The sequence below is a fragment of the Lygodium microphyllum genome, chromosome 11 (assembly GCF_053477565.2).
Source record: "Lygodium microphyllum isolate KBCC chromosome 11, Lygodium_microphyllum_v1.1.10, whole genome shotgun sequence".
NCBI classification, from domain to species: Eukaryota; Viridiplantae; Streptophyta; class Polypodiopsida; order Schizaeales; family Lygodiaceae; genus Lygodium; species Lygodium microphyllum.
The window spans coordinates 74,257,396-74,277,869 of NC_141145.1; the positions used below are offsets into that span (position 1 = coordinate 74,257,396).

Sequence of the window (20,474 nt, forward strand, 5' to 3'; positions counted from 1 at the left end):
CTAGATATACATACAATCTCATCTATATATGATCGTAGTGTTTGTTTCATCATGTAATATTTAGAATGGTTCTCTCTCTCTCTCTCTCTCTCTCTCTCTCTCTCTCTCTCTCTCTCTCACACACACACATTAAACTTAAAATTAAAAGTAGTTTATAAAATTTCACTACAAGGGAATGGGGCAATAGCGACGCCGATTAGCGACGGCGGATATCGGCGTCGCTATAGGCGTCGCAATTGGCGTCGCTATTTGCGTCGCAAATAGCGACGCATATAGCAACGCCAATAGCGACGCCGCAGGGAAAAAAAGCGCGGCCGAAACCAGAGCGCCGTTTTCATTTTCTTTTCTTCGCCTTTTGAGAGCGAGAGCGAGGGAGAGAGCCAAGGCTTTGTGAGAGAAGAGGAGGAAGAGACTTGCTGCCGCCACCGCCACCGTCGTTGTTCGCGAAGGAGAGGAGGAGCCCTCGTTGCAAAGAGAAGCCGCCCACGCTCGCCATATCTCATTGGTGAGTCTCCCTCTCTCTTTCTTTTACTTGTTGAAGGTTTAAATCGTTCTCTTTTGTTTGTTTAGGAGAGGAAAAGAAAGAGAATGAGAGGGAGAGGGAGAGAGAGGGAGAGAAAGAGAGGGAGAGTGCATTCTCTCTCTCTCTCTCCCTTTTGCTTGTTTAATGTTTAAATTACTTTCTTCTTTGCTTGTTTAGGAGAGGAAACGAGAGAGTAAGAGAGAAAGAGAGGGAGAGTGAAAGAAAGAGAAAGAGAAAGAAAGAGAAAGAGAAATAGAGGGAGGGGGAGAGGGAGGGGGAGGAAATAGGAGAGGGAGAGAAAGAGAAAGAGAGAGAGAAGGAGGGAGAGTGCATTCTCTCTCTCCCTCCCTCTCCCTTTTGCTTGTTTAATGTTTGAATCACTTTATTTTTTGCTTGTTTAGGAGAGGAAATGAGAGAGAAAGAGAGTGAGAGGGAGAGGAAGGGGAAGGAAATGAGAGAGGGATAGAAAGAGAAAGAGAGGGAGAGTGCATTGTATCTCTCCCTCTCCCTTTTGCTTGGAGGATGTTTAAATCACTTTATTTTTTGCTTGTTTAGGAAATGAGAGAGAAAGAGAAATAGAGAGGGAGAGGGAGAAAAAGAGAAAGAGAGGGAGAGGGAGAGGGAAAGAAAGAGAAAGAGAAAAAAAGAGAAAGAGAAATAGAGGGAGAGGAAGAGGGAGGGGGAGGAAATAAGAGAGGGAGAGAAAGAGAAAGAGAGGGAGAAGGAGGGAGAGTGCATTCTCTCTCTCCCTCCCTCTCCCTTTTGCTTGTTTAATGTTTGAGTCACTTTATTTTTTGCTTGTTTAGAAGAGGAAATGAGAGAGAAAGAGAGTGAGAGGGAGAGGAAGGGGAAGGAAATGAGAGAGGGATAGAAAGAGAAAGAGAGGGAGAGTGCATTGTATCTCTCCCTCTCCCTTTTGCTTGGAGGATGTTTAAATCACTTTATTTTTTGCTTGTTTAGGAAATGAGAGAGAAAGAGAGATAGAGAGGGAGAGGGAGAAAAAGAGAAAGAGAGGGAGAGGGAGAGGGAGAGGGAGGGGAAGGAAATGAGAGAGGGAGAGAAAGAGGGAGGGGGAGGGAGAGGGAGCGAGGGAGAGGGAGAGGGAGAAAGAGGGAGGGAGAGGGAGGGGGAGGGGGAGGGAGGAAATGAGAGAGGGAGAGAAAGAGAACGAGAGGGTGAGGGAGAGGGTGAGAGAAAGAGAGGAAGAGAGGGAGAGGGAGAGAAAGAGAGGGAGAGGGAAGGGAAGGAAATTTAAGATAATATACGTATTGATAATGGTATGCAATGTGCTTTGCATACGGCCACGTACTTCATCAAAATGAACCCAAAATTATTGTTATAGAAGAAGAAACCCTTAAATTGAGTATAGGATAATTTCTCTCAGGTCTTATGACTATGAGTAGAATTGATTGAAATAAATTTTATTACTATAGTTATAAAATTTCATAGATGGCGCGCATTAATTTTAAAATGGATTACTTATACTCAAAGCCGAGATATAACAAAAAATTATCTACCGGGACAAACAAATCGTTGAGCATGATACAAGGCCGAGATATAACATCGGAAAATCTCTCGACTACTATATACAATGCAAGGTTTATGATCAACTTGCAACTTGACGTACATCTCCATAAAGCTATCCATTTAAGCCTCGTTTGCTGTAATGTAGATAAGATGGTAAACGAAGAAGGTCCTATTGTTCAAGACCGCGAGTCGTATCTTAATCAGCGTGTCCCATGTCCTTGCTCTCAATGCAAGTTGGCAATTAGACGAAAACGCCGATTGTCTATAGAACACGTACGACGATTTGGCGAGTTTCAATCTGAGATCATTGATCAGGCGATTGCAGATTTTCAGCAAACGGTAATTTGAAGTTAGCATTTTTCATGCATTGTACTCTCAAGCTAATTGAAAACCATACACAATAAGATTGGGTCTTGTTGGCAAATTTTGTATCCAGGGGGGTGATGTCTCGACCCAAGGGGGAGTGCACCCTTTACGGCCAATTAGAAGAGTTCGTGAACGTGCGATGGATGGATTGCAGGAGCCAATCGACCACTCGCAAGGCCCATCTATATCGTCAATGCCAGAGGAGACAGACAACCTTCCCGACTTGCCTACAATCGTCGAGCCATTCTCATGTGGACGATGCATGACTTTCCGGGATTGGGAGAGTTCTCAGGTGAGCAGACCTTTGTTCTCGCCGGTAATATCTATATTTTATTTCATTCAATCAAGTATTCACTAGGTCGTGGATCGCCTTGCAGGTCTCGTTACCTCAGGTTATCATGCATGTCCATTGTGTGGGCCACAGTTAGACTCCCGAAGGTCACGAACCATGAAGAAGATGGTATATCAAGGACACGCCGCTTTCTTGCCGGAGGATCGTGAACTCAGGGAAGGTTTTCTTGGACGACCTCCAACACGTATGAACGTTGCAAGCTGGTACGAGCTGAAAATGGTAAACCCGGAATCACATCCAAATGGAATGCGACGGTTCTCAGTTTTCTACGAGTTGCCATATTGGACCCACTTACAGGTCAACCACTTGTTGGATCCCATGCATATTTTCAAAAATGTGGGCAGCTTGCTATGGGACCACATCACAGGAAAGAGAGACACTATAGGGTCACGAATGGATTTAAAGGAGGTAGGTAAGATGGAGGCGCTTTGGCCGCAGTCGAGTGCTGAAGGGGGAGTGCAGCTTCCTCGCGCTCCCTGGGTTTTATCTACCAAAGAAGAGCGCATTGTGAAGCAAGTAATCAAGTCTATCCGCACTTCGACGGGTATGATGCGTTCTCTCAGGTCTGCATTTTCTAAAGATGACCAAATGTCTGGGCTAAAATCCCATGATTGGCATAAGATATGTCAGGTTTGTGAACAGAATGGATTTTAATTAGCGTGGACATTTTGAAATTTGAAAAGTGACCATTATTCTTAATGCTTTCTCATTTGTGGCAGTTTGTCCTACCGATCGCGATCGCAGGATGCCTAACTCCAGAAATTCGCGGGGCCATTTACAAGCTGTCGACTTTGGTGCAATGGATCTCACAGAAAGAGATTAAGACGTCCTCTATTGAATCCGCAAGGCGGGGAGCAGTTGAGACGGTCTGTCTCTTTGAGAAATACCTGCCCACTAGCATGCTCACGATACAAGTTCACCTTCTTGTGCATCTTGTGGATGAAGTGGAGATTGCTGGACCTGTCCATACGCAATGGATGTTCTTCTTGGAGCGCTTCATGAAAACCCTGAAAGGCTTTGTGCGACAACGAGCTTGTCCGGAAGGTAGCATGGCGGAAGGTTGGTTGGTGTCAGAGGCGTTAGTGCATATCTCACAATGGCTACCAACGGTGGAACCAGACAATGAAATGCTATGGACGCTGAAGGACGATGACAGGCTGACTGGAGATGTGGTGGTTGGAAATGGGGTAGAAAAAAGAATGGATGCCTCAATGGAAGAGAATGTGAATCGCTTTTGTATGTTGCACTATGCCTTCATGGAGACGTGGCTCGCCAAGTACCAGATTGCAAGGCAAGATCGAGAGAAAGCGCGAGCTGAATTCCAACGCAGCACGCGTCACCGACCGATTCGATATCCCGAAGGCATGGAGGAGATGCCGTGGTTTATGTCAACACGATGGTTGCATGGAGCCTTCATCGCAGCATCCAGCGAAGGAACTGAGGTCTCAATGGAGAAGTGGGAGTTCTCGAGGGGATGTAGTCCAAAGGTAATGAGGGGTTTAGAATGTGTCGTATCTAAATTTATTTGCTACATCTAATTTGAGTGTTTCAATGTGCAGTACAAAATATATAGTGCAGCGTGGTCGCGCGGACGGCATTTTCGGGTGGAGCGTATTGACAAAATGCACTCCACAATGGACTGTGGTGTCATGGCAAGGTTTGAGCAAGAGAGCCGGCGACGAGCAACGGATCCGAATACGGTTGTGGATGAGATGGAGTATTTTGGGAATTTGCAAAGTATTATTACGGTGGATTACCGTAGCTTCTCCATGATAATATTCGATGTGCAGTGGTTCAAAGTGGTACTTGGAGGAGCTGGCGCAACAGTTTGACGAGGTCCATCTGGATTTCTCGAAATAGATTCCGAAAAAAAATGGATGGATTTGCGCGACACCTTTGTGTTGCCGGCCCATTGTGAACAGGTACAACTAGTCATTTGCTTGCTAATTGTAATACGACATGGTTTATGTCACAATGGTTTGAAGACGGTTTGTAAGTGTTTGTGAACAGGTAATCTTCTATCCAAATCCCCGACAACCTCGATGGTGGTATGTTATACCTTCAACTCCTCGAGGTGCGAGAGTATACGATCAAAGCGATGTTCCAGGCATAGATGAAGAAAATATGCAAATAGAGGGATCAAAATTACAAGGGGTGGAGGCCACCTTGAGCTTGGAGCCCGCATCGGCTAACAATGATGGAAATACAGAAGTCGTAGAATTTTTTGAGAACGAGGCAGACTCGTTCTTTTGTGGTGACATGTCTATCGACCTTCCAGTGTATTCAGAGTTGTGTCAGGAGATTAACATGGGACCATAGAATACTTCATTCTTGGAGAATTGTATTACTCAATTCGTTGTTTAGATCTTCCATAAAGGTAGATAAGATATGCATTTTAAGAGGGATTTTTCAAAAATGATTTATATTAATGTGCTTTGTATAGTTTAAATTGATTATTCTAACATTATTTTTTATCTGTGCAGGTATCGACATTTTCAGGATGAGTCGAGGGATGAGCGATGAGGAGTTTCAGGAGATGATGGCACGTATGTCTCCAGATCAGCTCGCGAGATTCAGAGAGATAGGAGATCAGGAGCTGTCTCGTTCTTCGTCAGGGTGCTCTGCTAGATCAGCTTCAGCGCGATCAGATGCTTCAGCTTCGAGCAGACGATCTTGACGCTCGCGACTTGGGCCAGAGGGAGGGACTGCGACTGCAGGAGGATCAGGGGGGTGCTGCTGTGGAGACACGGACGCGGTGTCTCCGTCTCGTCGTTCAGCTGGAGCTCGGTCACCTCCAGGATTTGTCACACCTGTGGGGACATCCACTCCAGTTACTCCGGCTTTTGCGCAGCCGTCGGCAGATGTCACGCCTTTTGGTGGCACTCCTTTTGGTGGCACCCCCTCTGGTGGCACCCCTTTGAGTGGCACTCCGGGAGAGGGTACCCCCATCGGTACACCGGATGTTCAGGGGTCTCCTGGATATGCCCAGGAGCGTGGACGGAGATGGGAGAGGGCCCATACAAGGCACACTCCTAGGGATTATGGATACCTAGTGGATGGCAGGTCAGGAGCCATCATCATGAATGATGAGGGGAGGAGGGTGATGGCTCGCATGAGGGAGTTGTGCCAACAAGTTTTTCGGCACAACGTCCTGGATCATTGGAGGAACATACCGGAGGGGAGCAAGGAGTACATAGTAGCATCCTTGCACGAGGAGTTCCCGGTGCCAGCCGCAGTGGATAGATTCTCTACGGGCTGGATGATGGATTGCATGCGTGCATACATGTCACATAGACGATCCGACGCACGCAAGGCAATCAAGAGTGAGGCTCCAAAGCTCGAGTGGTTAGATGCAGACGACTGGCGCCGACTGAGGGATGAGGCTACAAATTCGCCAGGACGTTGGAGTCAGCAACGGGAGGCGGCGAGGGCACGAATCGAGGCCGGATCGGTACATCATCTTGGGAGTGGCGGCCACAGGACATATTTGGAGGACTTTGTAAGTTTCTCTTTTGTTTTGCTTATTTGTTTTTTTGAGATATTCTTTGTACTGACAATCATGTTTCTAACAGTTAGCATTTTGTTTTCTTTGCAACACTCCATTACAAATCGTGATCCGCAAGGCCTTGAGACTCGATATGTAGAGAGGCACGGTCTCAGATCATTGATCGACCGATTGTATAGACGCGGCGGCCCAGTAAGTCACTCATCTTTCTTGTCCGTAGTTACCATGAGATATTTGAATGCATTATTGTATGGTGGATTGATATGTTGTTTCTTTTTCTGTAGAATCCGTTTGATGCTCCTTTACAGCGGGAAGAGCTTTCGGGGGACGACGATTTGTAGCTCGCCCTTGGATCCTTAGAGCTCACATACCTTTAGTTTTTAGTCGCCCGATCTATGTAGACATTTTCTATGTATTAGTGATATTGTTTTATGATTGTACCAATCGCATTTTATGCGATATCATGTATTTATTTCATCTATCAGTTTTATGATTTCAGTATACATTCTTTTTGTTTGCAAACGCTTTGTATGCAGCAGTGCAGAAACTATTTTGTATGGCTCTCATACAGCACACAGTGCTATATGTGGCAGGGCAGGGCCACAAAATTTTTTTTTCTCTGTTACCGTCGCTATTTGCGTCGCAAATTTACTGCACGCGTCGCTATTGTCGTCGCTATCAGCGTCGCAAATTCTCTGTAACCGTCGCTATATGCGTCGCATTTGCGACGAACCGTCGCTATATGCGTCGCAAAATGCGACGCATATAGCGACGCATATAGCGACGATTCTATGGCGTCGTCAATAACGACGCTTTTTGCAACGACGGGGGAAAATTTTGTTGTTTGTATTTTCGTTGCTTTAAACGTCGCTATAAGGTCTATATCTTGTAGTGTTTGTAATATGAAATGTCAGACATAGAAACAATCTCTTTTATATACCATACTTACAAACTTTCTTCTTTTTATGAACGTAAGGAATCACATACTTGTTTCCACGATATTTAGAAACAATAATGTTATACTAAAATGGATCGTAATTGAAACAAAGACCAAGCACCACAAAAAGACTTTCTCTAAGAGACCTAATCAAGTAGAAGCTCTCTCTCTTTTTGAGGAATCATTTTTACTTCAAGCATGATATTCACAGGTAAAGTAGAGCCAAACACTAGATGCCAATATCTTTGGCCTCTTTCCATCGATTGTGCCATGAAGGGAAGGTACAAGGCATCCTATTTTCCATTAGCAAGCCACAAAGGCCAAGTGTAAGACATCCTATTTCTTATCCACACACATCCGATTGTTTCTCCAAGCACCATAGGTAAAATGGTTGATGCCAATTTTTTAAAAAATGTCTCCAAGATGCCTAATAGAAACAAAGCTTTCTCTTATTTGAGAAATTATTAGTAAAATCTTCATCCTTAAGCAAAATATACAAAGGCGAAACAAGAAATGATCCCACAATTTCTATAGGTGATGCTAGGAGGAAACATATTCAACAGTGGATTCCGTGAGGTTTTTTTATTCCATGGTGGATTCCGTAAGATTTTGCACTAGATTTCGTAAAACTATATTTTTTTGTCAGGGCTCGTATACAAGGTGGATTCCTTGTGAGAGAAGTTAACGATCAGGACGCCTGTCCTTTTCGGGCGTTAAGTTAATTTAATATGCACGTGGGTGATTCCATGGCGGGTGATTCCACAAAAATACATATTTAAATTAATGGACGTTTATGCGTTTAGAGTACACTCGTATTAAATTAATGTTGGGACAGAGTTCCAACCTATTTGATTAATTTGTAGTTGAAGACTGCTAGATATTCACTTTTGTCACTTTTACTTTTATTATTTTCTAACAATTGTAAATGCTTCAGTTAATATGTAGAGCAGGTAGCAATGGCTTTGGGTAGCACTAGGCGTTAGCGTAAGTCCAAGCATAAATTTCATTATTAAAATTATTACTCTATTTGTAAGTTATAAGTTTAAACTTTTTTAGTAATAATTAGATTGTTGTCTTTAGTACTATTAATTTATTTATTTTTAATATAAATTATTTTAAAATATGAGATTTAAAATATGCTTTTATTGAAATAAGCTTTCTTTATGGAATACCTTGCTATTTTCTTAATGCTATTAAGTTTAGAAAGCTTTTCTTAGTATTCTTTATAAAAGCAACAGGATCGCACACAAGACAAGAGAACAAGGTGAAAACTGAGTTTTTTCGTTTCTCTCTCATCCGGAATCAAAATTCAGAGCTTCAAGAGTCGTTTTAGGGAGTTTTGGCATGCTCTAGATACAATGGTGATGTCAAAACATCAAGATTCACAACATAGAATTTTCTGCAGCAACTGCAACATATTATAGGATATCTCTTGAGTTTTAAAACTCTGTATTTCAATTGATATTTATATTTTCTTTGTAATTATATGTAAAATATGCATGTAAATATCCATGTAAAACTATAATATATAATTAAGGATGACAAACCATAGCTTTTGCCATGGGAAAGGTTGGGCCTAATCTTAGGCTTTTCTCTTGTCTTTCTCAATCTATTGAGTTATTCAAATCCTCTTATGTATTATAATGTTATTTGTATTTAATAGTTGAGATGTTTGATTTATTAGTTTTTTCACTAAGCTCTTTGATTATGATTGAGATTTGATTTGCTAGATTTGCACGTGTACCGCTTCGCACCAATAGATAATCTCATAGGCGATGCAATAGTCTTACCTCTCTTTTTAGTACATGCATTGGAACAAAATCACAATATAAGTATGTGAAACAACTAACAAAGACCATTTCATTCCAACAATAATAATATTTGGTCAAATATTTGTGAACCATTCAGTAGGTATTGAAAAACGTTTATGCAACGTCACAAAACAACCCAAGTCCTTGAACCCATACTTAAACCAATGCCTCAGTATCTTCTTAGTATGAGAGCATTGAAACATGTTATTGTGGTCAACCTCGTACATATACACCCGAAAACATTGTATATATCCACAATGTACAACTTTAATAAAAACTAAGAGCTTAATATCAATATTAACATCATCACATAAATGCTCATCAACTCTTGCAAGTGTTCTTCTTATGATATTATCGCTCGTTACTGCATGTAACATGCATTATAGCTCCTTTTGATAGTCAAAAGAAGCTGGGTAATAGTGTCACTCTAGGGTAGACATCTGCAAAAGTCAAATAAATAGTGAAATATAAAAAATAATTCACTTTCAAAAGAGTATATTCTAACCAAATATGACATGAGGAGCAATTTACATATATGCCAAACCAATGTCCTTATATGTTTGTCAATAACTACATCTCTGCAAAGAAAGCAATGCACATTATTGCACCTTTCGAAGTACATCCTTGTATATAATGTTTATGGTCATATCCCTATACTTTTCACCCTATAGGACTTTCACACCATGCAAATATTTTACCCTTGAAAATATAACATACAACTGACCATGTGTAAATATTGGTGTCTTCAGATAAAGCCCAACATAGAGTCTATTTTTATGACTTGTTGATTGTCATAACGAATGCCAATCAAATGAAAAACTACATCTTTCATAGTAAATGACAATTTTGTAGCATTGAAAATAAAAGTAATCCTAGGAACAAAAACTCGTTCGTCCACATTTACCCCCGTTATTATCTTAGTATCTATCACTTTCCTATTGAAAGCCCTATATATCAATTGCGTACCATTATACATACCATTTTCTTGGTTAGGTTTCTAAGAAGAATAACATATGTATTTATCTTTAACAACAATAAATTAGGAGAAAATCCACCTCCAAGGTCAAATGTATTTAAATACTTAATAAAGTATAAAAATGAGTAATATGTCCCTGTAATCAAATGTGCACTATAATATCGTCTAACCTCCCTTAGCATCAGTTGCAATGTATGATCATTCAAAGTAGCCACCTTTGTATTTCACGAGGCAAGTATAGCCCACTCTCTAAAATATATTGTATAGTCACCCACATTAAACACGTTGTTAAGCATTTTTCTGAAAACTAAAAACCCTAGTGAAACTGTAGATAGGTTTGATTTTTGTTAGCTTAGATGTTTGCGAGACTGTTTGTTTTATTGTTTCGTAGTTGGAATTTCTGTGTTTGTCTAGCTTAGGATTTGTTTTTGTCATTTTGATTGGATTTTTGAGTGTGGAAACTTGGTGGCCTTGGTCAAGTTTGGTTTTTTTTTTTCAGGTTGGAGCTAAAGTTTGCCATTAGCTATCGAACATTGTGGAACGTGTATGTTTTTTTTACTGAGACTCTTGCACATCACAGGAATTATGAGTTCACTAGCACTTTACGTTACACTTGTCTAATGTATTGCACTCGATGGTCGTCTCCTAATCTTTATCAAATACTTCCATGCCATGGGTTGGGATGAAGCACATTTTATACCATTGTTGAGCACTTGCATGGCATGAGACCCGTTACAGCTATATGTAGTAAAACTTAGATACACATACACTTGAGAGAGCACCTTTCATTGAGCATGCATTGTTTCTTGCACGTATGATATTTGGGATATTCATCACTGAGTTAGGAACCTTTGGTTGAGTGGGTATGGTGGTTGGATGAGTTTGAGGGTTGTGAAGTATGCCATTACATACAAGATATAGGCCTTATACCGACGTTATTGGTGACGCCATAGAACAGTTGGTATTAGTGTCATTATTTGCGACACTGATACCGATGCAAATAGCGACGTTAATACCGACGCAAATAGCAACGCTGATAACGATGCTCTACGACGCAAATAACAATGCCTGCAGGTAAATTTGCGACGCTAATAGCGACGGTAACATGAAAAAAAAATAACACTGTGTGCTTTATTTGGGCTATACAAAATAGTTTCTGCACTGTGTACAATGCTCGTGTAAACAAAAACAAAGTATACTAAAGTCATAACACTGATACATGAAATAAATGCATGATCGCATAATGAAAGCGACTAGTACAATCATGACAAGATATCACTACTACATAGAAAATGTCTACACTGATTAGGTGACCAAAAAAGAAGGGTGTGTGAGCTCCAGGGATCCAAGGGCGAGCTACATATCCTCGCCATCCGAAAGCTCGTCCCGTTGCAAAGGAGCATCGAACGGACTCTACAAAAAAAGAAATAACTACACATCAGTCCACCATACAATAATGCATTCTAATTATACATGGTAACTATGGACAAGAAAGATGAGTGACTTACAGGGCCACCACGTCTATACAATCGATCGATCAATGCAGTGAGACCATGCCTCTCTACATGTCGAGTCTCAAGGCTGGTCGGATCGTAATTTATAATGGAGTGTTGCAAAGAAAATAAAATATTAACTGTTAGAAACATGATTGGCAGTACAAAGGATATTGCAAAAAAATAAGCAAGCAAAACAAAAGAAAAACTTACAAAGTCCTCTAGATATGTCCTGTGGCCGCCACTCCTAAGATGATGGACTACTCCAGCCTCTAGTCGTGCCCTTTCCGCCTTGCGCTGCTGACTCCAACGTCCTGGAGAATCTGTAGCCTCCTCCCTCAGTCGGTGCCAGTCGCCTGCATCTAGCCACTCAGGCTTTGCAGCCCCACTCTTGAGTGCCTTGCATGCATCCGATCGTCTGTGTGACATATATGTACGCATGCAGTCCATCATCCAGCCCGTAAAAAATCTATTTGCTGTGACTAAAACCGGAAACTCCTCATGCAAGGATGCTACTATGTAGTCCTTGCTCCCCTCCGGTATGTTTTTCCAATAATCTAAGACGTTGTGCCGAAAAACTTATTCGTACAACTCTCTCATGCGAGCCATCACCCTCCTCCCCTCATCATTCATGATGATGGCTCCTGACCTATCATCGACAAGATAGGCATATCCCTCTAGGGTATGCCTAAGATGGGTCCTCTCCCACCTCCTGCATCTACGCTCTTGGGCATATCCAAGAGACCCCTGTACATCCGGTGTACCGACCGGGGTAGTATCTATCGGAGTAGCACCCATAGGGGTGCCACTTGCAAACGGCTAAGCAAAAGCCGGAGTAACTGGAGTAGACGTCCCCACAAGTGTGGCAAATCCTGGAGGTGACGCAACTCTAGCAGAACGACGAGACGGAGACACTGCATCCGTGCCTCCACAACATCCACCCGAGCCATGCTCCTTGAACCGCCACGAGAGCGAGGAGTTGCACCTGTATCCCATGCCAACCGCGGGCTCACTGCCTCCATATCTCTAGAGAATCCCCTTGACCTTGAAGCACTCCCTCCCTCTAGTCCAAGTCTAGAGCGTCGACCTCGTCTGCTCGAAGCTGAAGCATCTGATTGCGCCGAAGTAGATTTAGTAGAGCGGCTTGACGATTTCCAAGACAACTCCTGGTTTGCCATGTCTCTGAATCTTGCCATCAAATCTAGAGACATGCGCGTGAAGATATCCTGCAACTCCTCATCGCTCATCCCTCGACTCATCCTGAAAAGGTCACCTGCACAGACAAAAAATGATCTTAGCATAATCAATTTAAATCATACAAACCACGGTAATATAAATCCTTAAAAAATGATCTCACTTAAAATGCATATCTTATGTACCCTTATAAGCGATTAGTCAACGAATTGAGTAAGTGGATGCTCCAAGTATGAAGTATCCTATGGTCCCATGTCAATCTCCTGACACAACTCTGCATACACTAGAAGGTCGATAAACATGTTACCACAAAAGGATGAGTCCACCTCGTTCTGGACTCCTATATTTCCATCATTGTTAGCAGATGCTGGCTCCTCTACATGCTCCAAGTTTTCGGTGGCCTCCACCCCTTGCAATATCGACCCCTCTATTTGCATATTGTCCTCATCTATGCTCGGAACATCGCTTTGATCATTTACTCTCGCACTTCGGGGAGCTGAAGGTATAACATACCACCATCGAGGTTGTCGGGGGTTTGGATAGAATATTATCCGTTCACAAACATGTACAAGAGAGATTAAACTATTGTGACATGTACCATGTCGTAATACAATTAACAAACAAATGAGTTCATGCATCTGTTCACAATGGGCTGGCAACACAAAGGTGTCGCACAAATCCGTTCATTTTTTTTCGGAATCTATTTCGAGAAATCCAGATGGACCTCGTCGAACTATTGCTCCAGCTCCTTCAAGTACCACTTTGAACCACTGCACATCGAATAGTATCATAGAGAAGCTACTGTAATCCACCGTAACAATACTTTGCAAGTTCCCAAAATACTCAATCTCATCTATAACCGTGTTTGGATCCATTGCTCATTGTCGGCTCTCTTGCTCGAATCTTGCCATGATACCACAGTCCATTGTGGAGTGCATTTTGTCAATAAGCTCCACGCGAAAATGTTGTCCCCGCGACCACGTCGCACTATATATTTTGTACTGTACATTGAAACACTCAAATTAGTTGTCACATATAAAATATAGATATGACAAATCCTAAACACGGCATCACCTTTGGACTACATCCCCTCGAGAATTCCCACTCCATTGAGATCTTCGCCCTTTCACGAGACGCTGTGGTCAAAGCTCCATGCAACCATCGCATTGACATGAACCACTGTATCTCCTCCATGCCCTTGGGATATCGAATCGGTCGATGGCGCGTACTACGTTGAAATTCAGATCATGCTTCCTCTCGATCTTGCTTAGCGATTTGGTACTTGGCGAGCCACGTCTCCATAGAGGCATGGTGCAACATACAAAAGCGATTCACCTTCTCTTTCATTGCAGCATCCATTTTTTTTTCTATCCCATTTCCAACCACCACATCTTCGGTCAGTCTAACTATCATCGTCCTTAAGCGACCATAGCATTTTGTTATCTGGATCCACCGTTGGTAGCCATTGTGAAATATGCGCTAGCGCCTCAGACACCAACCAACCTTCAACTATGCTACCTTCTGGCCGAGCTCATTGTCACACAAAGCCTTTCAGGGTTTTCATGAAGCGCTCCAAGAAGAATATCCATCACGTATGGACAGGTCCAGCAATCTCCACTTCATCTACAAGGTGCACAAGAAGGTGGATTTGTATCGTGAGCATGCTGGTAGGCAGGTATCTCTCAAAGAGACAGACCGTCTCCACTACTCCCTACCTCACGGATTCAATAGAGGATGTCTCAATCTCCTTCTGTGAGATCCATTGCACCAAAGTCGACAACCTATAAATAGCCCTGCGTATTTCTGGAATAAGGCATCCTACGATCGCAATCGGTAGTACAAAGTGCCACAAATGAGAAAGCATTATGAACAATGGCTACACTCCAAATAGCAAAATGTGCATGCCAATTACAATCCATTCCTAGTACAAACCTAACATATATTATGCGAGTCATGGGATTTTAGCCCTGATAATTGGTCGTCTTTAGAAAATGCAGACATGAGAGAACGTATCATACCCTCGAAGTGTGGATAGACTTGACTACTTGCTTCACGATGCGCTCTTATTTAGTGGACAAAACCCAAGGAGCGGGAGGTAGCTGCACGTGATCATCAGCACCACTTGACTGTGGCCAAAGTGCCTCCGTCTTGCCTACCTCCTTCAAATCCATTCGTGCCCCTATAGTGTCTCTCTTTCCTATGATGTGGTTCCATAGCAAGCTACCCACATTCTTGAAAATATGCATGGGATCCAACAAGTGGTTGATCTGTAAGTGGGTCCAATATGGCAACTTGTAAAAAACTGAGAACCGCTGCATTCTGTTTGGATGTGACTCCGCGTGGACTATTTTCAGCTCATACAAGCTTGCGGCATTCATACATGTTGGAGGTCGTCCAAGAAAACCTTCACTGAGTTCATGACCCTTTGGCAAGAAAGCGGTGTGTCCTTGATATACCATCTTCTTCATGGTTCGTGACCTTCGGGAGTCTAACTGTGGCCCACACAATGGACATGCATGATAACCTGAGGTAACCAAACTTGTTCCAACACCTCTATCTAGTGAATACAAACTTAAACGAGATAAAATATAGATATTACCAATGAGAATGGAAGCCTATTTACCTGAGCACTTTCTGAATCCCGGAAAGTCATGCATCGTCCACATGAGAATGGCTTGAATATTGGCGGACCGTCGACCATCGCGCTTGCTCATATCTTGTATGGTGACCCCCTCCTTCCACAAAATCTTAAGCTTATCGACTAATGGACAAAGATGCACGTCCATATTTTTGACTTTGTAGCGGCCGAGGATGAGTAAGCTAAGGACGAGATGTCCTTTCTTTGTAGAAAGCCATGGAGGGATATTGTAGTTGACAAGGACTATAGGCCACACACTGTAAGAAGTTGAGCGTAGACCGAATGGGTTCACGCCATCCATTGCAAGACCAAGCCGAAGATTCCTTGGCTCTCGGGCAAAGCCTAGGAAGGTAGAGTCAATGTGGCTCCATGCGCGTGAATCCGCTGATATTCGTTGAACTCCATTTGTGGACCTATTCTGCGCATGCCACGTTGTCAAGCTCGCCATGCCAGATATACGAAACATGTGGTTTATGCGGGGGATAAGTGGAAAGTGTTTGAGAACTTTTTGAGGGATTGTTTACTCTTGCAAGTCCTATCGATACCTGTGAGCACCACACTTTGGACATGTCTCCATAGTCTCGTATTCTCCTCAAAACAGTATGTAATCGTTAATACATGCATGGATGCTATTGTAGTCCATGCCAAGCTTTTATAAAACATATCGTGCATTATCACGAGACTTAGGCATGGTATTTGCAGGTGGTAATATATGATATTTCAATAACCTGAAAAAAATCATAAAACACCTTGAAAAAGCACAAATGTTTTTAATAATAGTGCCGAAAAGAAATCAACGAAGCGTATGTACAAGGTACCTGAACAACTCGATCACACTTGCATCGCTCCACCCGTATTTTGCTTTTACACTTAGGAGTGCAAGCGGTGTCTTTAAGCGAGATACTTGGCACCCATTATATAATGGTATGGATGCTTCCTCTCTAAGCGGATCAGAAGTCTCGACATCCATGGGAATCAATGCATTGATCATTGCCTCCATCTCAGGCTCCAAGATTGTAGGTAGGTGTGAAAGGCTGTATGTCTCCTCTGGTATTAACAGTATAGATTGGGTAGTGCCTTCTAAGTGGTAGATTGGCTCATGCACTCAATCCATTGCACGCCCACGAACTCTTCTAATTGGCCGCAAAGGGTGCACTCCTCCTTGGGACGATACGTCATCTCCCTGGATAGAAAATTTGCCAACCACACCCAATCTTCTTGTATATGGTATTCAATTAGCTTGCAAGTACAATGCATGATTGATATTAACTTTTATTACCATTTGTTGAAAATCCACAATCACCTGATCAATGATCTCAGATTGAAACTTGTCGAAGCGTCGTACGTGTTCTATAGACAATCGACGTTTTCATCTAATTACCAGCTTGCATTGAGAGCAAGGACATGGGACACGCTGATTAAGATATGCCTTGCGATCTTGAACAACAAGACCTTCATCATTTTCCATTTTGTCTATGTTACGACAAACAATTTGTTTTTGTTATCATTCTTTTTTTCATTCTTAAATTGTTTTCCTCTCCTTTCATCTCTCTCTCTTTTTCTCTTTATTTATTATGCTGTATGTTAACCCTCAAACAAACAAAGGTGGAAAATTTGAAAAAGCTGAAGCAGAAGACAAGACCAAGGCAAAAGTGAAACGGAAGACGAAGGCATGCCAAGAAAAATATGGAAACGCAAAAAAGTCCTAAATAAAGAAAAAAGGCGCACAAGGAAAGGCGCAAGTCAATACTTTTGTAAAAAGGCGCAAGGGCACCATGATTTATTTTAAAAGTGCAGAGCTCTCACCCGTGCAATTTGTAAATGTAGATGAGCGGTGGAAATGAAGCTAGGAAGATAGGAGGACAATGGGAAAAAGGGCCTAGGCCATGGCCAGCCATGTAAAAAAGGGGATAAGGGGATGACCGCCCAAAAGGGATTTAGGGTTTTTTATATAAAGTTGAAAAGTGAATGAGAAGTTTATTCTTATGTGTGGCCAAAAGTGGCTCTCCTCTTCTTATTCTTATTCTTGTTCTTACTTGCTTGAGCTTGTGCTTGAGAGAGAGAGTGTGAGAGTGTGAGGGAGTGAGTGTGTGAGGGTGAGGGACCGAGGAGGAGAAGCTCTCCATCTTCTCCTCTCTTCTTTTCTTCTCTTCTCTTCTCTTCTTTTGTCTTGCTCGCGGCTATGGAGCTTGGAGCGTGGAGCTTGAGGATGGAGCTTCCTTGAAGCTTGCACTTGGATCGTGGAGCTACCGGAGTGACCGGGAGAGGAGGTAACTCGATCGGCATGGAGGTAAGCTCACTACACCCGTAGATATGGATGGTGCGTCGGCTATGTGAGAGGTAGCCATTAGTGCTCGGCTTGAAATGCTTGAAACAATAAGCGGTCCGTGGGTCTTGGCGGTTGAGCAAAAGCTCCTACATTTTGGTTCCGTTGTTGGGACCAATGGATTCAAACCTTGAGCACTTGCGCGCTTCGAATCAAGCATCGAAGTAAGGGTTTTCCCCGAACCGGTGCTTGAGGTAGATAGGTAAGAAGCGAGGGAGTTTGAAGAGCTATTCGATCTCCTTAGCAAGTAGGTTTTTGGTTTTTTTATTTGGAAAAGCATGTTGGAGTAGGGTAGTTATTTGCTTTGTGATTTGGATGCATTAGGGTAGGAAAAAACACAAAGAAAAAGAAGAAAAACAAGCATTAGGGTTTCTACTGTCATAACAGGACATGAGGATTTGATTCGTTTGGCGATTTGGATTTTGGAGTTTATTGGCTATTCCAGGTATATACAACTCTTCCCCTCCATCCATAGCTTTGATCTGGAGGTGTGTATATTAGGCCGTGACCTGAATCGTGTGATTCGGGAGATTTATCGTTGCGCCAGCAAAAAATGCGCCGTGCTCGGCGTGTCCAAGTGACGTCGATTTTGGGCCGAGTCCCAGACTCGGCCCTCGGACCGCTCGACCATTCGGCCCTCGGCCCACTATCACTCAGACCACTTGACTTGGCCCTCAGCCCACTCGGCCCTCTGACCATTCGGCCCACTACACTCGGATGCCTTTCACTCGGCCTGTCCAAGTGAAGTATTCGGACCAACTTTGAAATTCGACCCTCAGCCCTACCAACTCGGCCCACTTGACTTGGCCCACTGGATTCAGCCCTCGGCCCACTAGATTCGGCCCTCAGTCCACCTAACTCGACCGTCGGTACACACAGCCACTCAGCCCCTCGGACAACCCCACTCAGACCAGTTACATTCGTCCCTTTCTACTCGGTCCTCGGACAGGCCGAATCGGGCACTCGGACCCTGCAATTCAGACATGTTGGGTCGAATCTAGAGTTTTTCAAATTTTAACCTGTAGACAATGAAACTGATCGAGAGACCGTCTAGAGTTGAAACCATATCATAGATCGATCACTGGGCTGAAAGTTAAAGCAAGTAGTTCAAAATTTGGCTATAAACAGTCCTTCAAATCACATATGGCATTTACCATAATGGCCCTGTGGGCTGGGGGGGACTGTCCCCCCAGACCCCCACAAAGAGGGCTCTGCCCCCTCCGTACCTCCCCCAAGTAGGTTGGAGAGAAAACACGCGCCGTGATAGGTCCTCCAAATTGGACCCTGGTGTAGTAATGGCTCTATACAAGCATGGATTCTCACTTGCGAAAGAGCAACCAAAAGCCCATACCCGAACAGAGACAAACAGAGACCCTAGAACCTCAATGGCCAATCTAGCCAACAAGGGCAAAAAGGCCACACTACAAAAACACATACGTGTTGCATTTGGACTGCATCTGGTCAAAGCAAAAAGCAGCAACATCAAGCTACAACAGCAAGGATGACTAGATATGACAGTCCTAACGATAGATGCACCTTGAATAGCACTGCATAGGCGATGCAAGACATCAGTGGAGAATCCACATCTGGTCGTGCAGTTGGGGACTCAAGGGCATTTGTCAGAAGGCTTAAATTTATAAGCCAAGACCCGGAAGACGAAGACATAGTACCACCTGCTTATCTTAGGGTCAAACTCACCGCGAAAAGAGAGCACACTATCGATGCTCTGATTGATGAAGGGGCAGATTTTAATATCTTGACCCATGAGGCATGGACCCTACTAGGCCAACCAGAGCTCACACCGACTAATGCAACTCTTAGCCCCTACGGGGGACACCCACAGGTACTCATAGGAAAGTGCAAAATCCTTGCAACAATTGAAACTAAAAGCTTGCCTATCCTATTTCATGTTCCTCCAAATAGTGCTAATTACGGGAAGGAAACCCTCCTAGGAAGACCCTTCAAAAGGGCGACCAAGTATGAGGCCAACTATGTAGCACAGAGGATACACCTGACACTGTCGGGAGTGAGGATAGTCACAACCTTTAGCAAGGGTGACCACATCAAACCTCAAGGGAAAGGCAAGGAAGTTGCTGATATAACAGTCAAGCTTGCTAACGAGAGCAAGGACTTGTTGGAAGATTTGATAGAAGCACAAGTCGAACAATGAGAACTAGTGAATAAAGCCATGCCTAAAACAAGAAGGTCAGGAGACAACACCAAGGATGGGCTTTGGACTTACAAATATCGTAGAAGACCCCAAAAGAAGCCCAAGCCTTATAGACGAAGGCATTGATGGAGAGTCAATACAACGCCGAGATGGATATCCAAAGCGTTGCTACGTGCTCAAGGGTATTATGTAGGTAACCGATGGATTTGGGTACCAAAACCCCCTGCTAAACCACCTCTATCAGCTAAAGGTCAGATTGCATCAAAAGCAACGAGACACATGAGTAAATCTAAGAGAAACTCCAGGCCTCGAGGCAAGAAACCAAACATGAGTGTTCGAAAGAAAGAGCCTCATCTTAGCATGCTTAATAAGCAGATGTCATATGTAACCATTGAGTGTGCACAAAAGCCACTAGTGCCCAAGGAGCCTTTGATTCCCCAAGAGGATAGCAGGCATCATATGCATTATCATCAAAAACAATAAAAAATAAGCCCAAAAACCAACATATTTCACACTCAACATATCCCTACACTTAGAAAAGGAAGCATCCTCGCGACCTCAGGAAAAAATAAATAAAAGCTCTAATCTCTTTGCTAAAAAATCTTCGATCAGCACAATGTACCAGCTACAATCACGACCCCAACATCAGCTTCATA

At 43.1% G+C, this 20,474-nt stretch overlaps 1 long non-coding RNA gene across 1 annotated transcript; it reads left to right on the forward strand.

The window, feature by feature from the left end:
* Positions 1 to 450: 450 nt before the first annotated feature.
* Positions 451 to 5,464, forward strand: LOC148028965 (uncharacterized). The gene is made up of 2 exons (XR_015692489.1): positions 451 to 505; positions 5,252 to 5,464. It is a non-coding gene; the product is annotated as an uncharacterized LOC148028965 (long non-coding RNA).
* Positions 5,465 to 20,474: the final 15,010 nt, after the last annotated feature.